The sequence below is a fragment of the Phyllostomus discolor genome, chromosome 4 (assembly GCF_004126475.2).
Source record: "Phyllostomus discolor isolate MPI-MPIP mPhyDis1 chromosome 4, mPhyDis1.pri.v3, whole genome shotgun sequence".
In the NCBI taxonomy this organism is placed as follows: Eukaryota; Metazoa; Chordata; class Mammalia; order Chiroptera; family Phyllostomidae; genus Phyllostomus; species Phyllostomus discolor.
Genome location: NC_040906.2, coordinates 202899709 through 202921569, shown reverse-complemented (window position 1 = coordinate 202921569; position 21861 = coordinate 202899709). Strand labels below are relative to the sequence as shown.

Here is a 21861-nt window from a genome sequence, read left to right as displayed (position 1 = left end):
AGGGTGAACGCCAATGTGTTTGGCTGTACTGTAGGTCTGCCTTGCTGAATGGTAAGTTACCTGTACATGCGAATGGAGCCACGCCCCGTGCACTGGAAAGAAAGTGGGCAGCATTTCCCAAACATCTCAGAGATGTTGTGGGAAACCCATACCATGAGAAGTTGTGGTCCCTGTGCTGAGGCCAGTCAGAGATGTAATCCAGGTCCGCCAGCCCTGCACCAACAGCAGTGAAAGCAAAGCACGCGAAGAGTTCAAAGAACCCTAGGCAGCCGGGGTAAATGCGGGGATCAGACCCGGGGAACTAGAGGTTCTTCCCAGGGGCGAGGGGAAGCAGCTCAGTGTCTCCCCCGCCACCCCAGCTCCAGCCCTGGCCTTTCCTTGCCATCTCTCTCCCCCGAGACAGAAGCTGTGTCCCTGGCCACGTCATGCTCCTCTGTCCCTGGCACGCTCCCTACCCATCACCCCCTCCTTTTCCGTGGATCCCACTACATTTTAAATAAAAACCTGGAGGGGGGGAAGCATATAAATATACAAGGAAGGCATCCTGGTAATTAAAACAAAAAAAGAATATACTGTCTGCATCTTAAAGACAAAACTATATAAGTCTAATCTAAACTTTCTCAGAACTTAGTAAAGATTACTGAATGTTTGCATGATCTGCAATAAACTCCACATGTACGTGTAAGTATGACATTTGGATAACCAAGCTAAAAATTACTGTTCACAAACTCCCCCGAAAGATAATTAGCAAACTCTATTTCCATAATAGTTCCTAAAATTTCCAAACTGTATTTAATATAAAAGAGGTGGGGGTAAAGAGGCTATTAAACATTATCTATATTTGTATCATAATAACATTCCCCCAAACTGAAACCACTAAGGTTTTACTTTAAACCTATTCCCAGCTTCCTCCAACTATTAATACATATTCATACAGTAAAGTGAAAATTTCATTTATTCCAATAACCCCTGCTAAACCAGGCAAAAAAGCCATGGAATTATCAACAGTAATTTTTCTTAAGTGACACATCCTTTCCACGCTGTTGAGATAGAGAAGAGGGAGGCTGGGCAAGACAGAGAGCTGTGCCAGAAACCCCGGCCTCGGCCAGATGGACAGAGAGCCTCTGCGAGGCTCGGGCAACGGGGGGCTCACGCTCTGACTGGGGGGGCACCAGAGGAGATCCGGGAAGTAAACCGTGCGGTCACGCCCAACACAGAGTCCACACAGGAACGGCAGGGGGAGCGCTGAGGAATTACGTGATTGCTCTGAACCTTAAGAATGTATGTTAAAAACACAAATACACTGCTCATCGCAGCTGCACTATGCAAAACCAATCAAACAAACAAACAAACAAAAAACAGGAGAAATATCTGAACTTCCAATTGCTGATAACCGATGTCCACCACATGGGTAACAGAATATGTATGCAGATGTATATTCAATGAAAAAGTACATAACTGTCATGAAATATTCATCTGAAAAGTAATTAAGTCTTCCAATTGAAAGCTAACCTTTCACAACACAAAAATCACCACGTAGCTTGGAGATTAATGCCTTCTTATGTCCTCTGGTGCTGATTCCAATTTATTTAGCACCTTATCTACACTGATTCTTAGACTGGCTATATATTTTTCATTTCCTAAAAGCTAAAATAAAACAGAACCAAAGAATAATTCTCCCCAAATATCCAAAACAAAGCCTTTACAAACCACATACACAAGACACAAATATGACCTTAGTAAATTCTCCTTAAGTTTTAATAAAAAATAAATCTTTGCAAGTAAGAGAATCCATACATTAGTTGAGGTTGAGCTGTTTCTTTTCAAAATGGTTTTAAAATGCATTTTCTCTCTTGCAAAACCAACAGTAATTCCAAACGTACAGTCTTTACAGAGAGACAAACACTCACACACAACATTCTGGGGCCTGAGTGTACACGTAAGAGTATGCTTGAAAGAATGTAAAACCACAAATCTCTCAAATAATCCAATCCTAATTATCCCTACACAACGTATCAAATTAGCCTGTCTGTAGCCTCAGCACATAAGCATGAAGAGATATTTTTTCTTTTTTTCTTTTTGGCCAGGGGGAGAAATTAGTAGGATTTTAGGCTTCAATGGTCAAAACAGACTGTTAGCTTCCATTTGGCTATTAGTCAAATGAGCGGAGTGGTCTCTCAAGTGTCAGCAACAGACAGCAGTACACTCTGAAAACGGGCCTCAGCGCCCGCTCCCCTCCTGTGGAAGTGAAAGAAAAACGCTGATTCAGCGTACGCAGTGTGGCCATCCCAGTCACACGCTGCTGATGTCACGGGGCCTTTGACAGCTCGGTCTTGAGGAGCCAGAGGTCGGGAGATGAGGTAATAAGGCGAGCAGCTGAGTCCTGACAAGGCTGGGCCGCTCCTTGGGGGAGGGGGAGGAGCGGGGGGGGGGGGGGGAGCACGGGTGGGCAGCGCTGGGGACAACACTGCCCACAGCTGCGAGCCACGGTGCAGACTCTCTGTGACTGGTTCCAAGAATGACAGAAGAGACTCTGAAGCGGAAACAGAAGAGGGGGGTGCTGGGACCTCTCATCCGGGGGTTGCCAGGTCACCCTCCTTCCACACCTGCGAGCGTGCGCACCGTAGGGAAAGGGGACAGGAAACCGCGTCCGGGCCCTGACCTGGGCCACGCCTAGTTCGTGCTGCACATCAGGCATCTACACCCCTCTCACCTCTACTGCATAAGCACATTAAAGTCTTTTTTTTTTTTTTTTGCCCTGGCCAAGTGGCTCAGTTCATTGGAGCTTCACCTCATACATCAATCAAAAGGTTGCAGGTTCAATCCCTGGTTGAGGCACATGCTGGAGGTCCCCCAAAGGATGTTTCTCTTTCACATTAATGTCTGTCTGTCTATCCTTGAGAACAAGGATAATCTCAAATAAATATACCAAGTGGGCGAATTTGTTTTGAGTCTTACTTGTTTGTGAAAGGAACTCTTCCACAGTTTTGATTTAAAGTAGCATTTGATTGTTCTCAGTGAAATGCTACTCAGAATTACTTTTTTAATATCTGAGTATCACTTTGAACTCTAAAGATCAATACAGCAAGAAGAAAACAGAAAAAAAATGCAACTACACAGTCTACTGAGGTCTAATATTTTCTTAAGCGAGTTTATTCCAAACGGACGGACTCTACGTGATCATTTAAAGGGCATACACACGTGCAGCTGACAGGAAGTCATGTTACGTTTTCTAAGCAGGTTATAAACAGTACGTGGATGATAGGACCCTGTTTTTCTGAAATAAGTGAATTATCCATAAACATACGCAGAACATTTAGGATACAGAGAATGGTAATCCCATGTTTACAATAAACATACTCTGCCAATGTGGTAAGAGTCACAAGTTCAGCTGCTTTTACAGGGAACCGTGTCACTGAGCGGCAGGTTTCTCCGCTTCCTCATCCGGCTCTAGGTCCCTGATCTTACTCAACTCGAAACGTGAGTAAAGCCAAGAGTGGTTTTTAAACCCGTGAAAGCAGGACTCATCAAAAAGTTATGTAAGGAAATGGACTGGGGCACAGATTTATGGAAAACTACTTTCTAGAACTAAAATATAAAAACTTAAGAAACATTGAGATATAGTTTACCCTGGTTTTATTTTGAAACTTTAGAAATAGCCACTTAAAGACAACAAAGGCAGAAAAAGGAAATTTGACTTTACGGCCGCACTGGGACCTGCCCGTTAAACTGTTTTCAAATAGCAGACACGTGTATGTACAGTTACTCCACGATATGAATCAGTCCAGTACACCCATTCCTTCTAGCAAACACTGAGTGGATGGTATAAGGACACTTGACTTATTTTTTTATTAAGAAAAAAGAACTGGCAGGCTGATCCACATTTTTCTTGCCTCATTTTAGAATGTGTCGAAATAATATGAATTTTCTTTTTGAAATACATTCCTCCACAAACCAAACCTCAGTTAGGTAAAATCATACAGAGCCGTTCCTCGGCCCGTGTGCCCGTTTACTTCAAGTTCAAGGGACGCCGGCAGACACCGCGCCGGGTGCACAGGTTTCCCATCTGACGGGAGACGACGAAGCTGTGTGTGCAGAGGTCTTGCCCTTCTGCCTCATTTCCAGCGCTCCCAGTCACACGGCCGCAGCCCACGCCAGCGGCTCCCTGGAGTGTGGGCCAAGCTCAGGGGAAAGGCCAGACGCCCGTGCTCGTGGGGCAGCTCCACGCCCGGGGAACCCCAGGGCAAGCCCGATGAGGACACGGGCTCAGGGGCGCAGCGCCTGCCAATGGGCACGGCACCAGCCAGCAGGCAGCTGCAGGGCCGGCCCTGACGCTGTGCACAGGAAGTCACCCCAGCATCACGAGGAACAGCCCGAGTCACAGCTCTCCCAGTCTGCGAACCTCACCGCCGCCCAAATGTCCCCGCTGCTGGTTTCCTTCGTTTCACTCCAAAGTACACACCGTAGGTTGTGTGCGACAGCACCATTATTTTAAGAATGCGTTTTGGCTTTGAGTCTGACGACGAAGGAATGCTGATGAAATGTGAAATCACTTTAGTCCCTGGTCTCCACGGACAGCCCCAGCGCGGGGGCCGCGCGCTGGGCGACGCCAGCCTGAGCCCTGGGCAAGAGCTGCGTCTGCAGAGCTGACGGGCTGGGGGTGTCTTTCTTTCTTTGTTTGTTTGTTTCCTAGGAGGGCGACTCCTTTCCTTTTCTGTGAGAACACACACAACTTCAGATTTAGAAGTCAGTGTTCCCTTTCACAACTCTTTGTTCCTTTTTAACACAGTGCAAGACTGGCCCACTCCGCGACAGTGTTCCAGAACGGCACCCTGACCTCCACGGGAACGCTCTCCGGGTTCCCTGGTGCCCTGGTTCACAAGACGTCCAGAGAGCAATTCTGCTTTTCCCTGCACAAAATCACCTCTAAATGCAAGCCTTAAACAAATACAGGAAAACGCCACCTGTCTATAATTTCACAACCCCATCACTTTGCTAAATTCAAATCTTATTCTTGTTTCCCAGGCTCTTTTTTTCCCCCTCACAGAATAATCTGGGGTTCTCCCTCACTTGATAACTGCACTTCAAACATAAACAATGAACGCAAAGACCGACCGTGACACTCTTGCTTCGGTTTTTAAGGCGTTAGCAGGAGCTGCACCATGGACACTGACCCACAGGAACGAACCCCCAAACTCACACGAACTGGTAAACAAAAAGTACTTTAATGGCAAAGTTTGCCAATAAAACAAAGTGTAGGCACAGTATTTCATGCTGGTTGAACTAAGTAATTACCAAGTGAAAACACAAATTGTAGTTTACTACGAAGTAGGACGATGTATTGTACGAACAGCCATTCCGCTGTGCCGACGCACAAGGGCGTGTGCTCGGAGCCGGCGAAGGGCGTCCGTCACGCACCCAAGGACAGAGCTCCGTTTCCCACCAGAAGACAGAAATTTGTTTTGTTTTTAAGCAAAGAAATTTAGGGATTCGTTGTAAAGGAAAGCAAAGACTGCTTTATAAAAAAGCCACAGAAGTGGTGTGGGATGAACACAGTGTTCTCAGTTGCACCGAGAACTGGAGGATCTGCAGAGACGATCCTGAGTGAAAATTTCCCCGGGAAAACGGGGGGCCCCGGGGCAAGCCGGAGACACCCGCGTGGGGAGCAGACTGCTCATCTGTCGGGCAGTGGGTTACGGGAGGGGTGGGCTGGGGGCCAGAGAGTCACTTCAACTCGACTCATTCAAACAGTAGGCTGTTTCCATCCTGATTTGAGAAAACAAAATGCTCTTCATGAGAACCTAAAGTGACCTAAGTCTCTTTAAATGGACTTTTGGATCAACAAAGAGCCATCACAGCAGAAAGCTTTATTCACACTCCACCCCCACCCCCCCGGCCGCCCCGGCAACACACACCGCCACCACCCTCATTCTAAGCTCATGCTTCAGTGCTTTCTCTGCAGAAACGAAACATTTATAGGCCATATGCCTCATGGGGATCTGTGAAGTCACTTCCCACTTTTAACACTGCCCTCACAGACTGCACTCCACCAAACTGCACACCAAGAAAAGAGCAGCAGGAGAAATCGGCAGCTCTGAGTATTATTTATTTATTTACCTCCTGCGGGAGATGAGGGGGGATCCCTGTTTTTAAAACTGACTCAGACAGGTGGTCAACGCTGCACTTTCATTCTAAAAACTTCTCTTAAAATTTTAGCAAACTGCTAAGATTCTATGGAAAATACCTTCATAATAAGACATAACACCCCACCTTTTAACAGGTTTTAAACACCTCTGCACCAACAAACAACTCAAATTAGACAAGACCTTTTGAACAGAAGGAAGTAACGGTCATTTTCCTGCTTTCAGCCTTGGGAAAACAGACTGAAAAGGAGAATGTCACACCCAACTGCTAGAAAAGAACACAAGTATTCTTCCTACAGACAGAGGAAAAATCTCCACTTTGCCTAACACCTTTCCTATGCAAAGTCCCACAGGCTCATTTAATAACCTTCCCCTAATCTTCTCAACAAAAGTATATGACTGAACAGTCTCTGGGGTTTTGAGTTTAGTCTGAAGCACATACATGCAGTGAATAATTTTATTTCACTTAGAATTCCCCCCAAAAAAAAGTTGGAAGAAAAAGGGGGAGAACCTCTTCATTTTTCCTTACCTCGACCCGGACTTTCCTTCATCAGTGAGCTACGTCCCTGCCACTCCTGTCCTCGCCACCTTTCACACTTGGCTTTAGTACCTGGACTACAATCGCCCTGGTTTTAACAGAGCTTTGTAAATAGAAACCACCCAGATCACTGGCTTTTCCAAACACAAGGGTAGAGAGGGGAGACTACTGTTTCTCAAAAGAAGAGAGAGAAATCTGGACTGTAATTATAAATAATGATTACTCCAGCCCTGGCTGGCGTAGCTCAGTGGATTGAGCGCGGGCTGGGAACCAAAGTGTCCCAGGTTCAATTCTCAGCCAGGGTACATTCCTGGGTTGCAGGCCAGAACCCCCAGCAACCGCACATTGATGTTTCTCTCTCTAGCTCCCTCCTTTCCCTCTCTAAAAATAAATAAGATCTTTAAAAAATGGATTAAAAAAAATAATGATTACTCCAAAGAAATAGTGAAGATACTGGAGAACATTGAAATGTCCCACAAGATTGGTAAATGTATACCACAACAAAATATATTTGCTGGAAAGTGCTTCATAATCTCACGACCTCTGTGTTTCTTTATCTTTCTTCAATCCTGGAATGTACTGCAAAGGCTCGAAGACTGCTCAGTAAAGATGAATTCATAAATTCCCCTTCTCCCATCATAAATAAAACAAATTAGGTTTATAGACTGAATGAGTAAGAACAACTAGCAATAATAACCCATCCATCTGCTTCTGATGCTGAAGTATACAGCATGCCGCAGAATCAAACGAATATTGAAAAATTATTATGACTCATTCCTAGTGATTTTCCTCTTTAAAAAAAGGGAAGTAGTAAGCATCTTAAAAATAAAATGACGTTCCCAGGTGTGGGATAATGACTGTGAAGAAAATAAGTTACTATTTAACCTTTCGGTATCAGGAAACACCGACGGCACTATGACTGAGTAAATGCGGTGCTTGGTGAGATGAATGCAGATGGGGAACAAAAGTGGAGTTTTGAAGGCGGTGACAAGTGAATCGGAAATCCTGAAACATACTATTCAAACTACCCAACTACATTATTTGAATGTAAAATATAGTTCTTGTGAAAATCCTAAACACGCAGAACGCTAAAAAAAGTAGATGAAGTGGCGGCTCTTGCATATAAAAGGCGGGCAGTGCCACAGGCACACTCCCTAGCAGAGCACAGAAATCCAGCCGTCTGGGGAGCTCGGGATGCGGACTCACGCCGGGCTCTCTGGGGCATCACCTCTACCACCACCCGGGGCACAAAGGGGGAAATCAGCCTCAAAAAGTCACGACTCTGAAAACTCCTGTGTCGCCCCAAATTGCCACCTACTTTTGTGCTGCGAGTATGAAATTACCTGAGACTTGTGGAAGAAAGCATCTCTTGATGCCCTTTATAATTAAACAGGAAAAAAAATAAAAACAAACAACCCACCCAAGTATCAGTAGATACCATCTATATGCATTCAGGGGAAACTGTTTACAACACCAGAGGCTTAACCAGATGCTGCTTCTCAGAGATGACAGCCAGGCTGGGAGAAAGATGTCACGACGGGCGTTAGGACACTTTACAGGCCCTGCCCTGAAAGTCCAGCGTGAGCCTGCAGTGGTGCGGGCAACCAGGCCTGTGCTCTGCACGCCACACTCTGCTCCCCGGGGTAGGTCACAACGCTGCCCGACCTACAGTCCGTGCCCAGGGGCCTGGACTCCTCACAGCTGAATCTGACCTTGATATTGGTGTGTGTGTGGGGGGGGGGGGGGGGGGGGTGTCAGGGGGGTGCACACACGCCCAGAAGACATCCTTAAGGCAACTGACACTGTTTAATAACTACTCCAGCAAACGCAGGTAGTCAGAAGCTCACACGAACAGGAAATCGGAAGATGCGTAAGCACGTCAGCTTTCTAATTTCTAGAACAGCACTCAAGCGCAGTGTGCTCGCTCACTGACGTACAATTACCCTGACTCCTCACATCTTGGTTTCCAAAACCCCGCAGCAGATAAACTCTACGTTTAAAGTGTATTTGTACCTTCAACCTCCTGTGCACATGTGTGAATGAGTCATCTAAATGCTAGTCAGAATACACTGCGAATCAGTGATTTACATGCCACCGTGTAAACAAACGTAAACATATTGTTATTTGCACCAAAATCCACTCTGTAATAAAACATGACCGCACGGGATCCCTAAGCCAGAACTGCGCTGTCCAGTACGGCCGCTATTAGCCACACGTGGCTACATTAAGTTTAATTAAAATCTGCAACTCGGCCGCACACATGGCACATCTCAAGCGCTATACGGCAACATACGGTGAGTGGCCACCACACTGGACAACGCGGACACTGGACAACGCAGACACTGGGTGTTTTCCTGCTGCCGACAGCTCTGGTGGGCAGCGCCGACCCAGAACGTCCCCAGTCCCTGCACACGCGCTCTGCTACGAACGCCGCAGACAGAGCAGAGTTCAGCCACCAAAACCCCCTTCATGAAAACCACACTGAGAGTCTCACTGGGGTGAGAACTTACTCATCCCTCGCCCCAAATTCAAGCCAAAACGGTCTGTCAACTAGAGAAGCTTACCTGGCCGCCACCCCACAGGGCCTCCCGGGCGACTGAGGGGAGGGAGGCCGTCCTTAGAGACCGTCTCGGGAGGGTGCGTGCCCACCTGCCGGCCCACGCACCAGCACTGCTCTGCGGTAATTTCTTTTAGAATCCATAAAACTTACTGGCAATTTTTTAATTTGTCAGTGCCCTGCCCAATTCCATATGAATTTCCACAGCCAGAGCCCTGGCTTTTGCAGATCGAGGCGTGGGCGTGGGCGTGGGGAGGAGGGAGATGGCTTGTTACAAGCCCAAGCAGAAATGGGGTGCCTACCCTCCATGCATACAGGACGGGACCTGGGGCCCGTTCAAAGAAGAATGACTCTTTTCCGAGTGGCCCCTCGGCTCACCTCACCCTGCCCTGCCCTGCCCTGCCCTGCCCTCCTCTCCCCTCCCCTCCCCTCTCACAGGCAGCAAAGCCCACCGGATCCGCAGAGGAGGGAGCCTGCTTTCCTCCCTAACACCAGGCCTCAGTGCGCGTCTTCCCCGAGGTCCGGAGCCTCAGAAAGGCGAAGCCAGCTTTACCTTCCCTGGCACCCGACAGCCCCCGGGGCCTGGGCAGCTGGATGTAGAGGGTGGAGCAGAGGGCCTGCGGGACACACGGGGGAGCTCGGAGAAGCACGGAGGAGGAAGAGGAGCCCCTGCAGCCTGCGCCTGCTCTCTCCAGCTCCCAGCTGACAGGACAGGCCCTGGGCTTCTGGGACCAAGCGCCCCACTCCCTGAAATGCCAGACCCCTCAAATGGAGCCACGTCATTTTGAAGATCCTAACACCGGGGAAAGTGCCTTCTGCCACAGCCCATGACAGGCAGGCTCTGTTTCCAGGGCCCTTCTGGGGACGGGCACAGGTTCCTCCCCCTCCCCGCGGGGCCCGTCTTGGCTGTTCCCGGAGCGCACAGGGAAGAAACCGATGCAGACTGCTGGGTGCGGCGTCAGGACGTGCCTTGGTGCGCAAAGCAGACTTTCTCCTCTCGCCCAGAACACTCGGGTTTGATGGAGACGGAACTCTCTCAATAGCAAATGGCATGCTGACTTTCAATACTATACAGCCTTTCTGTGTATTATTTCATTGGAGAAGTCAGGGGTAATGCTGAAAATGGCACTGGGACGTACATGACAGGACCCGGCCACACCGGGGCCAAGCAGAGTGCCGTGGTGACCATGTAGGGCGTGGCCTGGAGCACACGGCACTCTGGAGTTACCAGACCTGGGTGAGTGACGAAACCAGAAGGTCAGGAAGTCTGCACTCAGCTTCTTCACGGTTTCACAGTAACAGCCATTACACGATAGAAATTCGCAAATGACGCAAAGGTAAGGACTACAGCGAATGAAATGCATGTTGGACTCGGGATCCAAATCCGTGTTGGCAGGGGTGAACACGGCCCGAGGCGAGCAAGACAGCACTCAGCAGCGGCACGCGTGATGCCTGCACGCGGGTTCCGGTTCAGGACGGAGGAGCCTCTCATGCCTTCGAGGTGGCTCCGTGGAAACACCAGAGCATGCGGCTGCTGCAGCGCCTGGGCCACCAGCACCACCACAGTCCACGGCGTGAGGTTCCAGGCCTCTACACCGGCCACACCTCTGCAGTGCTCAGTCGAGTTAAGGGTTCGTGTTTGAAGATGCTTCTACAAAATGAAGTTCACTGAAGAGCTACGAATACAGCGGCAGGCCCTGGCCGGACAGATAGTGCCGTGTGAGAGCTTCGTCCCGACAGGGCGAGGCTGTGGGTGTATCTCCAGTCAGGGCACAGGCAAGGAGCAACCCATGACTGCATAAGTAAAAGGAACACCAAATCAATGTCCATGTGTCTCTCAAACTAGAAAAGAAAAGAAAAGAAAAGAAAAGAAAAGAAAAGAAAAGAAAAGAAAAGAAAAGAAAAGAAAAGAAAAAGAATAGGGTGGTGGAGGGACTTGAAACCACATAATGGGAAAATAGTGAAAGGAATTAGTCAGCTAAGCGAAAACCCCGGTAAACTGAAAACTATGTTCAAAAATCTGCACAGCCATGTTGCAGAAGAGGAATTTAGATTTATTTTGTGTGGTTTAAGAAGGCGGAAGTAGAACACCATCCAAGAAAACATTTCAAGTTAACAGAAGGAAGAATCTCCTACTAATTTAAATGACTAGAAATAAAAGACTTCATGCAGTTGAGAGATCCACATCACAAGGCATTCAAAATAGTATTTTAGAGGCGATTCATGTATCAGGTAGGGAGGGACATGCATATATTACAGAAACTTTTTAGATTCAACGTTATTCTGATGACAAAATAAACAAAACCAAGCAAACCGCATGTCTACTTGAGTCAAGGGTCTCAGACCGAAGAGACTGCATCAAGTAAGATGCTGTCAACACAAGCTCCAGGAACTGCAAAGCCCTCCCCTTAATCTGGCATGGGAGGGTCTGGTACCGGAGAGGCCCTGAACAGAAACTTGAGACAAACAAAACACGTTTTAAATGAAGTTACTGCTGAAGTTCAATTCACACACACACACACACACACACTTCACGTTTTAGGAGTTTAAAAGCTTAGTTTCCTTAGAACTTGGTCGCCTCTGAAATTGCGCAAGATCAAGCTGGTAATGGGTTAAGTCCAAAAAATAATGGCGCAACAGAGCAAATCTGACTGCACGTTCGAAAAAGCCTATAAAATGTTACAAGCAAAACAGGAAAGCCAGTGTTAATAATGCATAAACCGAAAAGAGGGGGAAAAAAAGCTACTCATTTAATGGAATAATGCTTTTATCCTTGCAGTTAAAATGAAATAAACCATGACTATTAATCTAGTAAGACCATGTGAAAATGTAATTTTTAAACATTTACTAAAAGGGGACAGTTCGGTAGCCACTCTGAAAATCAAGGCCCTGTGTACAGCAGCGTTTAAACGCTAAATACCAATCTCCTGTCTGTGGACGCCATTACCCACCCTGTCGCCATAGCGACGCTAACAGTATGCCCGACTTCAAAGACAAAGATGTAATTTCAGACTTCCAGCAGCCAGAGGGAGTGGTAAGAATATTCTACCCAGGCGGTGTCAGCTGATGATAAATTATAAAAATATCCAGGGAGGCCATGAGGCGGACTGTACCACATACTCTCCTATTCCTGGGGGAAGGCTTACATTAGTCACACACACACTGGGAAACAGCAAAAGTAAAACAAAAAGTAAACAAGGGAGAATCTCAATGGGATCCGATTTGTTTTTTAAAATTACATGGTACGAAGTACCGCCTCCCTTTTCTCTTGCTCCCAGGAGAACACCAAAATAGCTCCTGCCGTCCCCTCTCTCGTTCGGGTGCAGAGTGACAGGAGATGTGCAGGGCCGTTCCGGGGGACTTGCAAAGCCACCTCTGGAACCGCTACTCCTGCGTTTGCGAAACTCTGGCATCTGTCAAAATCTTTTCGGGCCCAGCAGCAAGCCAAGGGGGCAAACTCGATCTGTGCACCTGGGCCACAGGAGAGCAGCTCCCCAAGCCGGGAGCTTTCTCCAACTACCCGCTCTGTGCCCAGATACTCGGGATTTTTCTTTAAGCCCCCTGAAGGGGAAGGGCTGGAAGACAATCTGCCAATTTACAGGGTTTCGTGTCTTTAAGAGAAACGCCCCATAAACGCACAAAGCTGACCCCGGCAGGGCTGTTTCATGATTTTGCAGCTGAACGGTTTTTAAGAGCACGAGCCCTGTAGCTGGGAGAGCCGCGAGGTCCTGAGCAAGTACTTTCCCTAGAGGTGATGAAACACAAAGCGTAGATGCAAAAGTCTTTTTGAAGGTTCTCTACAAGGACGAACTACCCAACTACCGGGCGCGCTTTCGCTGGAGGTCGTAAATGGTAGGCTGGCTGACAAGTGAAAAGAGGTAGTTTTACCAGAATGCTATTGTTTTGTTAGAATAAATATGTTAAATTCTTTTTGTTGCCCTCTCTCTTATGGTTTGGGGCTTTTAAACATCCGATTCCCTTACAATAACAGAAGCAAAATACAGCAGCCTCTTTTCGACAGATCTGAAGATACTTTCTGTTCCCCTTCTGCCCAAAGACTGGCCAATGGCCAAAAGAAAAAGACAGTTGTTTTGGTTCAAATCAGAGCTGGTGTCAATCTCCTTGCCCCCCAACTAGGTCTCTGGCTTGCAGCCTACACCCCCTCTCTCTAAAGTACAAGGCACAGCAACCAGAACATAGCCCGTCCTAAATCTCTTCCATGGCCCATCTGGGGTCAGGGTGGGCAACAGTGGGCTGTTTAAGGGGGGGCCAGGGGAGGCTGGAACCCTACCAGCCTCAACATTCCTCCCACAAACCTCAAAAACGAGCTACACAGATTATGGATGAATCCTTTTTCTCCTGAGGAAGACAACTCTAATTCCATAATGTACTCAAGTCGTCAAGTGACGATGTACAAGAAAATAAATCATATAAATTTCGCTACAAGATAGAAACTGGCACAGTTATAACTATTAAGTCATTAGTGGAATGTTTGTACTGTAAAACCTAGGCCACCACCTGTCTCATCAGTCTTGAGCCCAATTTTTACCTCCCTATATTAGCAATCTCCTCCCATAAAAATCTACAACAGTCAGGGCACACGCCTGGGTTGCAGGCCATGGCCCCAGCAACCACACAATGATGTTTCTCTCTCTTTCTTTCTCCCTCCCTTCCCTCTCTAAAAATAAATAAAATCTTTAAAAACAACATACAACAGAAAAACGCCAGATTACCAAATAAACTTGTTACCTATGCCTCAAAACAAAACAAAAAAAACCCCGGAAGTTTATGAAAGATTCTCTTTACAGCTGAACTAGTTCCTTACTAAATGACTTTTCGTCCTGCTACGTGTATGATGCTTACAAAAATGATCACTTTCAAAAATTGTGACGAAATGAAAACACGCTCAAGAAGTTACTCCCTTGGATAGAACTGTTGGGACTATAATTGTGACAAGTCACCCAAGAACTGGAGTAGCGACCCGTTCGCTCACTTCTTAAGACGGGAGGCCGACCACGAGCCCTGGACGCCCTTCCAGGGAACACGGAATGACTTCTCCCACGCCGTTCAAGAAAAACAACAAAACAAACCCAAACGGAAAAACCCGTATTTTGGCATCATCATTCATTATCTTTCACGGGAGTACTGGTATTTAATATCTCTTTTATAGAGTACTTCCTTTTATAAAATAGAAGAAAAGTGATATTCTTCCCTTCGGAACTTAGGTTTCCCGCGTCACGTTAATAACAATCCCACAGCCTCCGTGTTCCCCTGGGCCGCGTCCCCAGGGCTGCGGCCTCGACTTTGATGGTTACTCGCAGCCCTGTCTGACCACGGTTTGTTGGCTTCTCCCTCCTTAAAACTTTTTTTTTTTAATTGCACTCCACTTTGAGCCGTCTCGGCTTACACAAATGTTTTACTGGAGGTCGACTCAGACCCCTTTTTGGAAGCACACAGTCTATAAATTCTGTATAAAAACATCTCAGGAAACGAAAGCGTCCTGTCACTACAGGACTCTCTCAGTTAAAAGCGGTCACTGGTGTGTTTAAAAAGAAGCAAATTTATTTATAATTCACAGGGACACACGTTGAAAGAACACCTCACCCAAGCTGTTTTCAAACACTTTGTAGATGAACAAACCTATGTTCTGAAATAGTGCTCATTAAGGTATACAGTACCTGGGACATACCCTATATTAGAATGCCACGGCATTTAAAAAAAAAAATCAGGCAGGGAGGCTAAAAGAATGCATTCATTACATTAAACCTTAATGTATTTTTATTGTTAATAAGAAACTAGGTCTGCAGGTGAATTCAAAAGTAAAACTAGCGACAGTGAGTATAGTACACAAAGTGTAGGACAGAATAGCGCATACCACATTAGGAAAAGCAAAATGTCTTCATCTGTTTACGACGACAAAGTCATATTCGTTTCCTCTACAGTTTGTCCAGGTACCACTTCACGAGCTACCACTGCTGGCTAAATGCAGCTGAGGTATTAAACAGCCATCTGCAAAAGTTCCCCATTTGGGATACACAGTTTAAACACCAATAAACACAACTGCCTGAAAGAGCAACACCCACACACCAGGAGAAGACACATCCAAGGTGTTACTGCCTTCAAAATACCACCTGACTCACAACAGCTTATTTAGTTGATGCCACCTCATCAACCGGGATGAAAAAAGGCAGAATTCAAAAAGGTGTGTTTCCTACACCAATATAATTATTTAGGTAAGCCCCCTTGCTTGCTCCCCTCCCTTCTCTCTCTCATTTGACTTAAAAGTGTATCTTCTTTTCCCCGAGCCACCACCTTCAGCCTCCCACTGAGGCTGTGTTACTGGTCACAGCTGGTTTTTCCTGAACAGCCACCAAGGTTCACACGGCTATCTGCCTGAGAAATCTGAAAACGCTCGGCAAAATCTAAGCGGTTTATCTAAAGCAGACCTGACTGCAAGCAAAGATTTCTATCCGTGTCCTTGCCGATGCCTTCTTTTTCTGGTCTCTGTCTTCTCTTTAGGTGCTTTCCCTGTTCACTGATAGCGCCACAGGCTGGGAAGAGCGTGGGGAGAGCAAACCCCGGCCACCTCGGCCATCCAGCTAACCACGCAGCTCTGCCAGCCACGCGGGGGGTGCGGCTGAGCACGGCACTACTGGCCAACCCCGCATTTTGAATCAGAAATTCTTCAGAAATTCTTCACGGCTGGCCGCCATGAGATGAACCCTACAGGATTTAGTCTCTTCCTCCCCAACCCATCCCTCCCCCAATAATTTCATCTGCGGCACTTAAACCAAAAACCGCAGCATAATACTGGAGAAACTGTCTTAAATTACAATGCATGTTAGTGCAGTTTTCTGATGCTCATGTTTTTCTGTTACGTGGTAAATAAAAATGAAGAATGCAAAACCAAAAAGAACGCAGTGGTGTTCACACCACCACATCCCAGTCCACAGAGGCCCACGGCAGTGGGACGCAACAGTGGAGACGCAGGAGAGGAGTCAGTGACATGGAGCGGAGGCCACGAGCAAGCTGCCACCATGCCGGTGACCCCGTGGCTGTGGCCCCGTCCCAGCGGGGCGGTCTGCGGGAGGGGCGTCCCTGCCAGGCCCTGTCGGCTGCAGGCAGTTTCCGGGGAGGGGAGGGCCCACAAAGGGTGAGAAACTGACATTTACTCAGCACTCATGTAGGTGACTAGTACCACACGAGAGGTTTTATATATGTTTTATCAAAGGGGTAAAGGCGAATTATACAAGCACTAAAACTAAATTCACACACTACATGCGAATGTGCTTCATCACCTATACTGCACGTATTTAGATACAGTTTTCAAACTCCGATCCCTGCAAAAAGGGCCAGAGTTATCTCAAAGATGGCTAGGGCTTTATTATCTTGTTTGCATCCCTACAAAAACAGGAGATGAAAATTAAGCCTAAAAAAGCAGCAAAGATAATAAAGCCCCTCACGAAATTACTCAAGAAAGCCGGCGCCGCCGCTGCTGTGCCGGGACAAGTGCTCACCACGCTCCTGGCAGCCGCCTGCTCCGTGCGCGAGCCGCCGGCGCTGATGCCACGGGGCCAGCGGCCACTGGAGCATCTCGCACGGGCAGCGGGCACCACTCTCACACAGCTGCCACTGCCCGCGTGCTGTCAAACACTCAAGACTTCTGCAAAAGGACGAAACATGTCTGCAAATTCAGACGTGCTGGAAGGATGAATTCTGAAGATTCTACGGGCGGTTCTCTGAAGATAAAAGGAGCAAATAAATGTGTTAAGTATTTTAAATAACAGGCACTGTGACTGTAGGCATGTTTCCTTGCTGATCTCTTACTGCTGAAATGTGCTATAGAATAGAAAAGAACAAACACGAGTAAGTTAGTGAAATAACTCAAATTTTATTATTTTACTACCACACCCAACATAAAACTTTAAAACTAAGGAGGTGATCGATAAACGATTGTTAAATGTAATTGAACTTTCCTGTGTAAAGCGAAATCCTGTGCCTTAATTGAGAGTGTCAACATGCAGGCATACTAGCAAGGAAAAGCATAAATGTAGTAACTGTGAAAAAGCAAAAGCATTTGGGGAAATTGAACACATTTGTGTTTATTCAGGGACACGCATGACTTTAATCAAAATTTACGAAAAGTGTAGTTCCGAAGGGGGAGCAAGCCGTAGGTGCGACAGCCCGGGCTGACCGGGACGCGGAGGAGGGAGCAGTGGGCGCGCGGGCCGCCGGGCGCCTGGGCCCCGTGAGCTGCAGGTGCGCTTGGCCGGCCCCTCTGTCCAATTCTGGGGCACGTGTGCTGCCATTTTTGAGTCTCTTTTTTCACCTCTGGGAATTAGAGCTTAAAAATCTGAATCAAATTAAATGTGAAAAAATACACACACATTAAGAACTCCACAGTAAATCTTTGTCTTCGTGTAGCAGTGAAACGACAGTGCTTTAAAAATGGGGGCATGGGAAGTGGGGAGAGGCTTGATTTTTATATAAACAAGCACCCCAAGAGTTCATGGACACATCCCCGAGGCCCCACTTCCTATGCTTCAATCCAAACATATCATAGGAAACCATGGCGCTCGGAGGGGTGGACTATTTCTACAAAATAAAAGAGAGTGTCTTCTAAAAACTGCGTCAAACCAAACCATATCCCCCACCCCCTCTTGCTGTCACATGCCTTCAAGAAAAAGGAAAGGCATTAAATGCATACAACAGACTCACAAGCACAAATTCAAAATAGGTTTCAGACAAGGAGACATTATAATGAAATAAATTTAACTAAGGAACGTTCCTCCAAAATGCACTCGTCCAAGAACAAGTCTGCCTCCTTCAGAGTACACCAAATGAAGTGGCATCAAGTGACCTGTCCCTACCCACGGAAACGAACACAGGATCCACTCTCCCAGAAGCAAAGAGAAGGAGCAGACGTGAATCCTGTATGTAGACATGGAACTACACATACCCTCACATATCTCTTCAGGCTGCACTCCTGTCTTACTCTGAGTTACAGGTATGACCTTTGAGTTTATATAAACTCTGCTAGAACAGCCTTCAGATCCTCTCCGAGAACTTAGATGAAATGTAAGGCTATAACTAATGTGATCCATTTTCAACATCAGTTCCTATTTATGACAATGTCTTACATCTTATATCAAGCACTATACAAAAAAAGAAGAGGTTAGCACCAAGAATGAAATGCTTTTTCTTTTAGGAGTTTGAGAATTCAAGCAGTTAGTTGTTCAGGACTTGTGTTTTAACCTCACAAAAACCTCCGGGTATTCTTTTCTGCCGAAACCAACTCTGACCTTCACTAGTCGTTTCCAGTGTGAGCTGAAATTTTCACTCATACAAAACAAAACTTTTTAAGATGGTGTCAAGTTATAAATAAAACAAATGGTTATTATTTTGGAGCCGAACCTTCTCCACGTACAGATAATTTTTGTGCTAAAGGCCAGCGTGCGTACCGAGGGCCGTCGGAGGGCGGTGACGGCGCGCCGCACCCCACCAGCCATGCCCACGGCAGAAACGAAGCCGAGCGAAGACCCCTGCTTACACCGGAAAATGTGTTAGAAACACGGAGTACCTGTTCCAGGGTCCGAGTTACCGGAGGGGACAGCCCACGCGGTGCTGCCCCGCCACTCAGCGCTCACCAGGCGCCCCCGTTCTGGACACTCGGAGGGAGGACTCACGGTGCGGACCTGGGACGGCGCGAGCCGCTGCCTCGGTGCACTGTGCTTGGACAGGACTCGGCGTACAATGACAGGCGAGACAGGTGACGTGCCGCTGCACCTCGGTGACACCGGCAAATGTCAAAGACTCGAACGTGTAGAAACGCGGGGGACACTATCCATGATGCCGGCTTTGGTTCATTCCAACAACTGATGCTCTGGGTTGCCAGTATTTGCACTTGCAGTAAATCTCAGTTTCAAGAGTATAGAGTTACTCGGCTACTTTATGGTATACAAATAAGCCTGGAGTGTTCCTTCCACCAGCACGAAATTAGAACCGCCTGTGGCAAGACCGTCTTGGTTGAGAAAGCTGTGTCCGCTGGGCTCCCACCGGTGCAGCGGGAGTAGGCATTCAAGACGAGATTCGAAAGAAGACACAAGATTTCACTATCCTGCTGCCTCCTCCTTCATCTCTTCTACCTCCCCCTTCACCAGGTGGTCCTAACGATACCTGGCACAGGCCCTGACCTGTGCGGTTCGGCTGGTTGGGCATCATCCCCCACCCAAAAAGGTCACCGGTTTGATTCCTGGTCAGGGCACATGCCTAGGTTGCGGGTTCAGTCTCCAGACGGGGTTTGATGTTTTTCTCCCTCTCTTTCTCCCTCCCTGCCCCTCTTTATCAAAGTAAATGAATAAAATCTTAAAAAAAAAAAAGGCACCTGATCCTCGAACAACATGGATTGGAACTGCGCGGGCCCCATCTGTATGTGACATTTTTCCCAAAAACTCATACAGTACTGTAAATGCATATTCTTCTCATGATTTTTTAATTTTTCATTGTTTATTCCATTACAGTTGTCCTAGTTTTCCCCCTCCCCCTTATAATTTTCTTAACATTTTCTCTTCTCTAGCTTACTTCATTGTAATCATACAGTACGTAATACATGTCACATAGAAAATATGGGTCAGCCCTGGCTGGCGTAGCTCAGTGGATTGAGCACAGGCTGCGAACCAAAGCATCGCAGGTTCAATTCCCAGTCAGGGCACATGCCTGGGTTGCAGGCCACAGCCCCCAGCAACCGCACATTGATGTTTCTCTCTCTCTCTCTCTCCCCCTCCCTTCCCTATCTAAAAATAAATAAAATCTTAAAAAAAAAAAAAAGAAAATATGAGTCAATCAACTGTTTATGTTATCGGTAAGGCTTCCAGTCAACAGTAAGCTGTCAGCTAAGTTTCGGGGGAATCAAAAGTTACCTGCAGATCTTTCACTGCGCGGGTGCACCGATCCCCCATGTTGTTCAGGGGTCAAGGGTGCTGCTCAACGTCTCCCACGGACCTTTCTCCTTCTCCCCAGACTTCCCCCCACACTCCAAGACATCTCAAATACATAAGACTCCCAAACTGAGGGGCAGCTCTGAGACCTCTGAGCTGTCAGGCAGAGAAGGAGTCCCCGGGCACCCCGCGGCTCTCCCAGGCCTGCGGACTAAGGCTATGTCTGACCTCAGTGAGGCAACCCCAAGTCCCTACACATGCTCCCAAGGAAGGGGCACCCCGGCGTGGGACACCGTTACTAAGACACCGAGCTGGCTGCACGTCTCGCCCGGCCCCCTCCTGCAGGTAGAGAGTTCATTTTATCAGCGCTTTTTTCCTTCCACACTAAAAAGGCCTGCAACACCGCATTTAGGAGTTTCGGCAGGCTCGGAGGCTGTTAACGCTGACGTGCGTTTTGCAGAGAAGCACATGAAAGGTCCTGAGACATCGCAGGAACCACTCCGGACCAGAACCTTAGCCGAGAGGCAGCCCTGTTTACCGTTCGGCGTCATTGTCAGAGCAGCTCTCCCGGCTGAAATATATTATTTTATCCAAACACAGTCATCCTTCCACACAATCATTCCGAGCTGTTCATTTTCCTTTTTGCGAGGAGGGAAAGAAAGACAAGTGCTATAAACTACTCCAGCCTGATCGTGTTTATAATGATCTGAGAGTAAATAGTATTTCAGTTAACTATTTATGTCAGTCCAGTCTAAGAGTCGGGCACTACTTAAATCAAGATCCTCCAGGAAACGAACAATCAGTAACTGAATGCTAAAATCTGTGCGCTGAGTTTTGGAACTCACGCTCTTCCATGCACTGGGCTTGGACAATACGCACCAGTGCCTGCACACAGATTCCAGTGCTGGAAATGAGCGCTGGTCCGCACGCTGAGAAGATGCCAGCGCTGGCCCAGCAACGAGATACGGGGAAAGGAGACACGCATCACAGTCTGACACTGGAGAAAACTTAAGTCCTGGGGAAAGGCAGCAACAGTACCTGGAAGCAGTTCTTTTTCTAACAGGCTGCATGCATTACGGAAAAGAGTGGTCGAGCAAGCTTAGTCACTTTTTCGTGGCTTAGAGCTTTCTTTCCCCTCTTTTATTCCAGGCTTAAACAAAGTTCAGTGGGGCATCAAACTGCCTGTTGTAAATTACAGTCTGTATTTTAAAATAGAATGCATGCACGGCATGTTCCTGAAGCCAGGGGGTGGGAGCGTTATTCATGGAAAATTGAAGGCTTGTTGAGTCAATAATCTTCTTTCACACAGTAACAATTTTCAGCTAAAATTTCTTGACCCAAACAAAGGAAAACAAGACCATTCAGTTATTTTACAACAATTTAGAGAAGGCAAAAGAAAAAGATGAGAAAGACAGAGATACCTCTAAAATCCCACACTGTGAGGGAAGAATGGAAAATTTTGCTCTCAGGCAAGATCCTTCTCTACCTATACTTATTTCCTCTGCTGAAAGTGACAAGTTTGTTTGTTTCTCAGAGACGATATATTCACATCTCAATATCTCACACTTCTGTTAAAACCAAACATGAGGCCCTGGCTGGTGTGGCTCAGTGGATTGAGTGCCAAACTGGGTTCGATGCCCAGTCAGGGCACATGCCTGGGCTGTAGGCCAGGTTTCCCAGGAGGAG

General features: G+C 47.2%; 1 protein-coding gene and 1 long non-coding RNA gene across 2 annotated transcripts in view; both read right to left on the bottom strand.

The window, feature by feature from the left end:
- The window catches only part of ARID1B (AT-rich interaction domain 1B), a 395196-nt gene that overhangs the window by 216511 nt on the left and 156824 nt on the right, over window positions 1-21861 (bottom strand).
- On the bottom strand, window positions 11306-14190 carry LOC118500384. Its single transcript, XR_004902951.1, has 2 exons — window positions 13947-14190; window positions 11306-13820 (listed from the first exon to the last, which is right to left on the bottom strand). It is a non-coding gene; the product is annotated as an uncharacterized LOC118500384 (long non-coding RNA).